The 11,123-nt window shown below is 41.9% G+C and overlaps 1 protein-coding gene across 1 annotated transcript in view; it reads left to right on the top strand.

Moving 5' to 3' along the window:
• The first annotated feature begins 1,265 nt into the window (after positions 1-1,265).
• ASTL (astacin like metalloendopeptidase) overlaps positions 1,266-11,123 on the top strand; it is a 106,264-nt gene continuing 96,406 nt past the window's right edge. The window contains exons 1-2 of the mRNA XM_068274840.1: positions 1,266-1,331; positions 1,437-1,480. The gene's annotated coding sequence lies outside the window, so the exon portion shown is untranslated. The remainder of the gene's footprint in view (positions 1,332-1,436; positions 1,481-11,123) is intronic.

Here is an 11,123-nt window from a genome sequence, read left to right as displayed (position 1 = left end):
TGCCTGGCTATCCTGCTGATCCCTCTGCCTCTATCTAATCCTTTTAGCCGTAGACCTTGAACAGGGGCAAACCCAGGATTTTCAGGGGGGGGGGGGGGGGGGGGGGGGGCGGGGAGGGATTTCTGAAAGGTCTCCTCAGCTACGCAGAGGTCATTATGATAATATGGTAGGATATCCTGCTGGGTACACATAATGCAGTTTTCCGTCCAACAGGATCTGACAATCATTTCCTAAATGTCCGATTTGCTCCCGATCGACAAAGGGGTCAATAAGGAGCAGTTTGGATACAGATAATGACAGCCGACATTGCTAATGAAGGGGAAAGTAAAGTATTCACGCTGCTGCTCCATGCTCTGTACACACGCTGCTGCTCCATGCTCTGTACACGCTGCTGCTCCATCCAAAGTCAACAATAGCAGGGAAAGAAAGGGGGCAGTGCTGTGAGCTGCAGGATGTTTGCAGATATTCTGGTGTCTATATTCTGTCTCCAGACACTGCACCGTCCCTGGTTTGATTAGGGAATCAACTGCAGCCAAATAGATCACTAATCAGTAGGACTGCCAGGCAGCTGGTATTGTTTAACCATCTTAGCGGTATGGACGAGCTCAGCTCGTCCATCACCGCCGATGGCTGCCGCTCAGGCCCTGCTGGGCCGATTTTGTTCAAATAAAGAGCAGCACACGCAGCCGGCACTTTGCCAGCCGCGTGTGCTGCCCGATCGCCGCGAGCAGCGGCGAAAGAGGGTCCCCCCAGCCGCCTGAGCCCAGCGTAGCCGGAACAAAAAGTTCCGGCCAGCGCTAAGGGCTGGATCGGAGGCGGCTGACGTCAGGACGTCGGCTGACGTCCATGACGTCACTCCGCTCGTCGCTATGGCGACGATCTAAACAAAACAAGGAAGGCCGCTCATTGCGGCCTTCCTTGTTTATTCTGGGCGCCGGAGGCGATCGGAAGAACGCCTCCGGAGCGCCCTCTAGTGGGCTTTCATGCAGCCAACTTTCAGTTGGCTGCATGAAATAGTTTTTTTTTAATTTAAAAAAAACCCTCCCGCAGCCGCCCTGGCGATCTTAATAGAACGCCAGGGTGGTTAAAAGGAAATAAATATGGCAGCCTCTATATTCTTCTCCCTACAGTTGTCCTTTAACATATTAGGCAGATAATCAGCAAGACAGCCAGGTATGATTTAAAATGAAGTAAATATGGTGCCTCTCGCTACAGGTCACTTTGTCACAGAAAGGTGTTTTTTGTGTGTTTTGCTTTCAGGCTAATATGTACAATTTCCAAAGCAGCTGAGCCCATAGGATCTGTGGATGACATAATTATAATTAACCAAGGTAAGCCATATTTCAGTTCTTTTCCGGAGGTCACTAAACCTGGAATACTGGAAGCAGAAGGGAGTGTGAAAAAAATCACTACTGATGAAATACTTTTATTTTCAGCAAGAATTCAAGACGACTATCTATTGGAAGGGGACATTTTGTCAGTAAGTTCTCTACCTTTTATCAGTGCTACTAGAATTAATCAGGTATTGTCATAAAGCTAAACCAATAGTCAAATTGGCATAATTTGCCTTTTGATATGCTGCTGCATAACTACAAAACGTGGGATCTCCCTGCAAAAATGTGATGTCTCCCCCCCCCCCCCCCCCCCCCCTCCTCCTTCCCATGGCACAAAGATGTTTATAGTATAGTATGTGCAGTCACCTTTATTTCTCTTGTACAACCTTATAATCCTCCTTGCTTTTATGCTTATTTCACATATTATGGGATGCTATTTCAGTGTACTCAACTATGCACAGAGAAACGTTTTATCAAAAAAACAAAAATGCTCTCTTTGGCCTAGTGCACACCAGAGCGGTTCGGCATCGTTTTCAGATCCGTTTGCGGATGTGGAAACGCTAGGGTAATATATTTCAATGGGGTGGTGCACACCAGAGCGGGAGGCGTTTTGCAGAAACTCATACACCCGGGCTGCTGCATATTTTGGATTGCGGAAGCGTTTCTGCCTCCAATGTAAAGTATAAGAAAACCGCAAACCGCTCTGAAAAACGGCAGTTCAGAGCGGTTTTGCAGGCGTTTTTGATACAGAAGCTGTTCAGTAACAGCTTTACTGTAACAATATATGAAATCTACTACACCAAAAAGCTTCCCAAAACTGCAAAATGCTAGGTGAAACGCTACAGAAAAATAACAAAAAGCGTTTCAAAATCTGCTAGCATTTTTGGGGATCTGCTAGCGGTTTTTGGTGTGCACCAGGCCTTTCTTCCAACAGCCTCTGAAAGCTGCTGTTGCTTTTACACTTAAGTTACATGTTGTGGGACTATTTCTATGCAATTTGTCATGCGCACCAACCCCTACTTTGTCCCCCCCCCCCCCCCCAAATACTGTTCTCCTGCTGCTTACACTTGTAATTCTGCTGTTAAAGAGAAACTCCGACCAAGAATTGAACTTTATCCCAATCAGTAGCTGATACCCACTTTTACATGAGAAAAATAATGATTTTCACAAACAGACCATCAGGGGGCGCTGTATGACTGATTTTGTGCTGAAACCCCTCCCACAAGAGGCTCTGGTACCGTACGGTACTCTGGGCAAACTGTCACAATGTAACAATGTTCAGACAGGAAATAGCTGTCTGTTAAAGCCAGACCAGCTAGAAACAGCTCCATAATCTGCCCACAGTAACAATGTCACCATGTAATACAAGTCAGAATGTGAATCTGGGAGAGGAAAGATTTTACAATGAGCAAACACTGACTAAATCATGTATACATAATTATTGTAAAAATGAAGCACTTTTTTTTATTACATTATTTTCACTGGAGTTCCTCTTTAAGTCACTATTTAGCAGGTCCCGCCTATAGGATTTCCAGTTATGTCTGACGAACAGAATACCCAAGCAGCTTTAGGTGTCCCAAAACCACTAAGGCCTGGAACCCACTATAAAACGCAATCGCTAGCGTTTTCTGTGAGTGTTTTGTTAGCAATTTCATCAGTGTTTTCTGGCGTTTTGGTGAGCATTTTGCTAAAAGTGCATAGCGTTTTGTGAGCGATAGCGATTAGCGATTTGCAATTTGGTTAATTCAATTTTTTTATTTTTTTTTACCAAATTTAGCCAATGTGTAGGATTACACACCTGTATGAGTGGCAGCATCACATACTTCACAAAATAAATAATTATAATAATAATAATAATAAAGTAGTCACACAGAAACAATAGTGGTAGTTTACTGAACTTTTATTTTCTTTTTTGTTTGACACTTTTTTTTATTGATTGGAGAAAAACAACCTCAAATACAACTTTGTATCTGTATGAAGCACACATTATTTTTGGAGTGATGTATTGTGTGTACATATGTACTCACATAGTAGTTTTATAAACGTAAAATTGTTCAATGTTCAACAACACAAATTTAACATAACGTAAACACATACAAATAAGTATGTTTCTTCCAGAGTAGAATGAGACATCAATCATTTTTCCCCTATGTTGCTGTCACTTACAGTAAGTAGTAGAAATCTGACACAACCAGCAGGTTTTGCACTAGTCAATCTCCATCTCCTTAGTGAATGGCAGTTGCTCTGCACAACTGCCAAAAAGTGTGCAAACAGGTAGGGGAGCAGTCTGCATCTTTATATAAATCTTTTTTTCAGGGATTGGCTCTTTAGAAACAATAAAAGCCTTGTAGAGAATACCCCATGAAGAGATAGACTACTCCAAAACCCTGTCGGGTCTGTCAGATTTCTACTGCTTACTGTAAGTGACAGCAACATAGGAGCAAAGTCATTTATGGCTCATTTTACTCTGCGAGAAACATACTTTTTTTTTTTTTTTGTATGTATTTTAAATGTTACTTTTTTTTTCCATAGAGGTTTTTAATCTTACAGGTTATAATTTTTTTGGCTCAAAAGAACTGTAATGGGATCTCAGGTTGTGCCTAACAAACCTTAGTTTAAAGAGAAACTCCAACCAAGAATTGAACTTTTTCCCAATCAGTAGCTGATACCCCATTTTACATGAGAAAGACAATGATTTTCACAAACAGACCATCAGGGGGCGCTGTGTGACTGATTTTGTGCTGAAACCCCTCCCACAAGAGGCTCTGAATACCGCGGTACTGCTGGCAAACTGCCACAATGTAACAATGTTCAGAGACAGGAAATAGCTGTTATTAGCTGTCTAACAGACAGAGCAGCTAGAAACAGCTAAATAACCTGCCCACAGTAACAATGTCACCATGTAATACATGTCAGAATGTGAATCGGGGAGAGGAAAGATTTTACAATGAGCAAACACTGACTAAATCATTTATACATAATTATGGTAAAAAATGAAGCACTTTTTTTACTACATTATTTTCACTGGAGTTCCTCTTTAACTTGCATATTGGTGCCAAACTCTAACTAATAATTGGGCATCATCTCATCTGAGCAGGTCCACAAATGAGCTTTTGCTGGAGGCAGTATTCTCAGTTACTTGTTGTGGCCTTGTTTGTGTAAGATCAGTGTACATAACAGGCTCTTGAGTTTGCTGATTAACATTATAAGGAGGTTGGTAAGGGGGGTAATAGCCAATGTGACTTGGAGGCCTATATGGGTAATTGTGGTATGCTGCATCCTGTTCACTTGCGTAGTAACCCTGTCACTGATTGTATTGCAAGTGCCCATAGGGTGGGGGTTTGGGATATGGCTGAATAGGCACTGGAGGTGATTGTGAAGGTGTGCTGGAAGAAGAGCTTTCACTGAGTGATTGGTCCACTGTATTAGATGGGTGGGAGGTGATAAATAAATATATATATATATATATATATATATATATATATATATATATATATATATATATATATATATATATATATATATATATATATATATATATATATATATATATATATATATATATATATATATATATATATATATATTTATAATTTTTTGTTTTTTTTATGAGATCAATAATACCCTGTCGAAGGTCTAAGATTTTCTTTTCAGGAACTTTCCTTATATAGGGTACTAGACTGACAGCAAAATTATAATGATCACATCTAGCGTAATGTAATACACCAACTGCTTCCTGCATGGAACTTAGTACAGGACAAACCAGTTTTGAGATTGGTGTACTAAGTCCTGCTCTGCACCTTCCTCTTCCTGTTACATTTTGCAGGTTTTTGGCAGATGTAATTGCCTGTGAAGGAGACACTAATGGGACACTACTACTTGAATGTGAAGGAGACAGTATTGTGCCACTACTAGTGTTTGAGGTGTCATCACTTTGTGTGTCTGATACTGATAATAAAGGTGCAGAAGTATTGTCCATGCCATTTTAATCATCAGCTTCGTCACATCAGCAGGAATATTATCTTGTGTCCTATGGAAGGACAAAGCTTGGTCAATATTTCAAGTGTAAACATTACATATGTGTACATATATGCATGTGTTGTGGATGAGAACAAAAAACTTGTATGTTACAAATCCACATAAAAAGTTTACTTAAGCTCCAGGTCCACACTCCGTCTGAGGAAAGCAAGTTGCGCAGTGTAAACCTATTTGGTCCAAGTAGATGACCCAGAGCCATTTTTGCTCTCCTTTACTTCTTCCAAGAGCTCCCTTCGAAAGTTGTCCTTAATATTTTTCCATCTATTTTTTTTACTTCTTTCACTGTAAAATATACATAGTGTCAAAAACCTGAGCGGCTCTTGCCTTTTTCATGATTGCTAACTCAGTAAAGGACCAGCCTTTAAAGCGTTGCTATCATAAATCCGGCATAGCGGGGGCTAAACCCTCTATAACAGTAATTATAGATTGACGGTATACCTTGACATGAATCAGAGCACTCAGTATATGATTTTATATAAAAATTTGTATTTGCTTATCATACAGCATATATAGAAAATATGAACAGTTCCAAGTAGTGTTTCCTTCTAACAATATTCCATCTCATCAAGGCTTTATAGCCAAGCAATCAGGGGCGCCGCTAGCCCTATTTTGGGGGGCACGTGCCCCCAATCTGTCCTGAGGTGCCCCGATCTGTTCCCCAGGGGTGCCCGCTGCCCCCTCCTGGCCACCGCTGTCCCCGCTGCCAGAGCGTCAGACCTCGATCAGCGGGCGACCAGATAGAGTGGGCGCTAGGACCTTGCGGACACCGCTGATATGTGGAAGTGACATCACTTCCGCATATACAGCGTGGTGTGCCCAGCGCCTGCTCTATTTGGTTGGGTCGCCCGCTGATCGAGGTCTGATGCTGCGAGAGGTGAGGGGGGGAAGCGGCGGCCAGTAGGCCTACTGTCACTATCTAGCTGGGCGTCCCTGTCACGTCCTAACCTGGGGGTACCTGTCACTCACTACCTAAATGGGGGTCCCTGTCACTCACTACCTGAAAATGGGGGTCCCTGTCATTTCCTAACTGGTGGTCAGGGGCGTATCTGGGTAATATAGAGCCTATGGCAAACACTAAAATTGCGCCCTCCCCCCCCCCCCCCCCCGGCCCCCCGTCAGAGCCCCCTCCCATCTAAAAGCAGCATCCGTTCTAGCGTACATGTGTTATGGTTGCCTATGTTTTTTGGCTCGGGATATTGCTGAAGTAACTCTTCTTATTTCATCTTTGTCCTCTCTTTTTCTAACACTAAGCTAAGTGCACCCTACATACATAAACTAAGTAGCCATGTTTCCCAGATAACAGAATTAATTTGATCTGAAATCTGAGTCACAGGGACAGGCATGGGGCGCAGCACAAGGACAGGAATGGCGCCCATGGTGCTGTGGCGCCTATGGCAGGAGCCATGCCTGCACCCCTCTAGATACGCCTCTGCTGGTGGTCCCTGTTGCTCGTGACCTAGCTGGCTCACGATTGCTGAATTTTTCTTGTTGGGGGCCTCACGATTGCTGAATTTGTCTTGATAGGGGCCTCACGATTGCAGAATTTGTCTTGATGGGGGGCTTTATGATTGCTAACTGCTAGACTATGGGAGAAGCTGAATCCTCATCATATGAGACAATAGCATTAAACCTACTTTTTTTAGCTTTTTAAAACCGAAAATAAAACTGGGAGGTTCTAAAAAATGTAATACATTTTTCATGAGTAGGATGGATGAAATTGTTTATCTTCACAGTTTATTTTCAACTTGGATTTTCCATAATGTTCATGTATAAGTTAAAATGTTTGTACAGTATTTAGTTTAAATTGCTATTGCTACTTTGCGATAGATAAGTGACTTTTGGGTTGCAGTTTGGGCACTCTGCCTCCAAAAGGTTCGCCACCACTGTCCTAATCTAATGTCCCACCATTGCTAGGTTCATGTAAATTTGTCTCCACCCGTTACCACACCCACATTCTGGTCCATGGCCCACCCATTTTTTGGTGCAGCACGCCAAGCGCGCCGCACAACGTGACCCTCATATTTTTCGGCGCGCTAGCTGCAGTGTGCTGAATTCTGCTGCCTATATTATGTACAGTATACGCTGTTCTCTAGTGCCGGCACTGTGTGCTGATTTACCTCCAGTGTGTACAGTGTAAGGTGTTACTCTGTGCTTTTACTGATTGTAAATCAGCTGTATTGTATGCTGATCCCTGCTTCTTTCAGTATGTACAGTATTAGCTGTAAAGCCTGGTACGCACATACAATTTTGATTAGCCAATTTTAGCTCTGTTCATCAAATTCATCGTCTGTTGGCCCACTTACTGCACGGGGGTGGTAAAATTGGTCAGTGGTTGACCAATCAAAATTGTATGTGCGTATACATCTTTGATCTATGCCTATACTGATTGTAAATTATCTAAATCAAGGACAGGGGGCTCCATCCAATATTTCGATGGGCCGGCCCGTTATCCGTAGCTTACACCACGCCGTATGTACCCCCCCACCTAGTGCCCACCGGTGCCCCCAATCTCCAAGGATCCTAGAAACGCCCCTGCAAGCAATCATCAATCTTCTAAGTACATTCAAAAAAGAATATAATAGTTGTGTTATAGAGTATACGATCAAAAGTAGTTTCATTTGTATCAATAGCTGTGTGCTGCATATCTAGTAGCTGTGTAAAACTTGTAGTAATCTTCATAAAGGAGACATCGGGCAAAAAAAAAAGTTTCACTTCTATTAGCCCCATGCAGCCATCCTGTGACCTCGTAGTCACTTACTGCTGCTCTGGTCCCCCTCCGTCAGCTAGTTTAGTTTTTTGCCCACCTCTGGGTCAGCGGGCCGCATTGCGAACATTTTTACGCATTACCGCCAGTGCAGGAACATTAACACATACATTTTTACGCGTTAGCGGTTCTACGCGTAAAAATTTGCGCGTGGAACCACTCACGCATAAAAATGTATGTGTTAATGTTCCCGCACCAGCGGGAATGCGTAAAAATGTACGCAATGTGGCCCGCCGACACCGAGGTTGGCAAAAACTAAACTAGCTGACAGAGGGGGACCAGAGCAGCAGTAAGGCCTGGGGCACACTGAGCGGATTTGGATGCGATCCGTTGGCCGCATCCACCTGCAAATCCGCTTGGCTAATGTATTTCAATGGGCTAGTGCACACCGGCGGTTTGAGGTTTTTAGCAAACCGCAAACGTGCCTCCTGCTGCACGTTTGCGGTTTGCTAAAAACCTCAAACCACCGGTGTGCACCACACATTGAAATACAATAGCCAAGCGTTTTTCACTGGCTGATGCGGCCGGCGGATCGCATACAAAATCCGCTCTGTGTGCACCTGGCCAAATATCGTCTCTCTGCTCCAAAAACCGCTACCGTTTTGACGATCTGCTAGCGGTTTTGGTGTGCACTGGGCCTCTGTGACTACGAGGGCACAGGATGCGCTGCATGGGGCTGGTAGAAGCCCCAGGTAAGTGAAACAATTTTTTTTTTTTTTGCCTTATGACTCCTTTAGCCATTTCAGCCCGCGGGGATTTTTCACCTTATGCATCGGAGCAATTTTCACCTCCCATTCATTCGGTAATAACTTTATCACTACTTATCACAATTTATAGATCTATATCTTGTTTCCACCACTAATTAGGCTTTCTGTGGGTGGTAAATTTTGCTAAGAGCCACTTTACCGTAAATGCATTTTAACAGGATTAATAAAAAAAAAAAATGGAAAAAATTCATTTTCTCAGTTTTCGGCCATTATAGCTTTAAAATATTCCATGCTACCATAATGAAAACCTATGTATTTTATTTGCCCGTATGTCTCGGTTATTATACCATTTAAATTTTGTCCCTATCACAATGTATGGCGCCAATATTTTATTTGGAAATAAAGGTGCATTGTTTCCGTTTTGCATCCATCACTATTTACAAGCTTATAATTTAAAAAATGTTTGTAGTATAGCCCCTTCAAATGCATATTTAAAAAGTTCAGACCCTTAGGTAACTATTTGTCGTGTTTTTTTTTTTTTTTTTTTTTTTTTTTTTTCTTTTAATTGTAATTTTTTTTTTCTATTAAAATTTTAAAATTTTTATTTGGTTAATATTTTGGTGTGGGACATAAACAGGTCATTTTTAATGTTATCTGTGTAAATTGTAATGTAAAAAATGTGTAGCTGTAGTTTTACTATTTGGCCACAAGATGGCCACCTTCATTTTTGTTTACCCCACTTGTACTTCTCGCTAAGCGGAAGTACAAGGGGGATGCAGAAATCTGTCCAGGCAGAAGAACTGAAGCCTCACAGGTGAGCGCTTCGATTTTTCTGCGGGGGAAAGGGATCGGTGATTGGGAACCATGTTCCCTTTCACTGATCCCAGGGCTACCGGGGGACACAATGGGGGGGCGCCCGTGCCCAAGCGCGGGAGCGCTGCAGAGCTGCCGCCCGGACGTGAGCTTCACATCGGGGCGGCGGAAATGGTTAAAGAAATAGCATAAAAAAATAACTTCTAAAAAAACTTCTTGCTAACATCTTAACAAAACTTAATACTGAAAAATGTATAAAGTAATTCACCAGAATATTACGCATATTACTCCTTCTCTGTCATCTCTTCAGCATCTAGAACCACTTGTGGGAAGGTAGCTTCTGGCTCGTGTCTTCTCAGGAGATTGTTGGGCTTCTGCAAACTATGAGCTTTCAGCTCCTACTTTTATAGGGATTGGATACAATATGGCTGCCTAATCTGGAATTTCCCTGAATCCCAGGTTCTGATTGGCTAAAGCTTCTGTGCGTCAATGCTTTATCAGCAGTGGCTGGATAGTGTAATGGTTAAGGGCTCTGCCTCTGACACAGGAGACCTGGGTTCAAATCTCGGCTCTGCCTGTTCAGTAAGTCAGCACCTATTCAGTAAGGAGTTTCTTGGGCAAGTCTCCCTAACACTGCTACTGCCTACTGAGTGCGCTCTAGTGGCTGCCTCGCAAGCGCTTTGAGTCCGACAGGAGAAAGGCGCTATACAAATACTGCAATTTATCATGTTTTGAATACCTAAATCATAATATTGTTTATAAATTCTGATTAGGTCATTTCTGATGCAGTTAATTAAAAATGGACGTCACCAGCCATCTTGTCTGCTGGTTGATTTTTTTTGACCCAGACATTGAACTTCCAAACAGTAAACAATGTCATTCATGACGTATTTCTGATATGTCCTTCTGTTAATTAGTTTGGAATGTGTCTGTTTTTTCCCAGACAGAAGATTGGTCAGGTTGATACTGTAACCAGACCTGTGAGAGTCTTCAGCAATTTAAGGTTTATTGAAACATATAGGGCTTCTAATATACTTATTTAAATATAAAACTTATTATATAATTCTTCTTAAAACAATTAGTCATATAAAATATAATTGCACATTAAAATGTAATAATATAAAATCACGTTCTATAAATTTGCCTTTCTTTATGAATACATAAATGTAATCATTCCACTGACAGATGTCACTATTTCATAATTTTTAACTAATTGGGAAAACCCCTTCTTTGTTTTATATTTTATATGGCCTGTTCCCAAAACATAGCATATGTTATCAGCTATCAATGTTCAAACTTATTGTAATGTTTATACTTTTCATATTTTGACTTTCTCTGGCTGGGAAATTTTATCTTTTCTTGCTGGCCTTGTAGCAAGTACATGTTGTCAACAATCTTCGTTTACAAGTTAAAAAAATCGTATAAACTTCACAGCCTGGAATATACTGAGATGTCTCAGAGCAATAT

Source organism: Hyperolius riggenbachi, chromosome 3 (genome assembly GCF_040937935.1).
Source record: "Hyperolius riggenbachi isolate aHypRig1 chromosome 3, aHypRig1.pri, whole genome shotgun sequence".
In the NCBI taxonomy this organism is placed as follows: domain Eukaryota; kingdom Metazoa; phylum Chordata; class Amphibia; order Anura; family Hyperoliidae; genus Hyperolius; species Hyperolius riggenbachi.
This window is presented reverse-complemented; position numbering and strand designations above follow the sequence as displayed.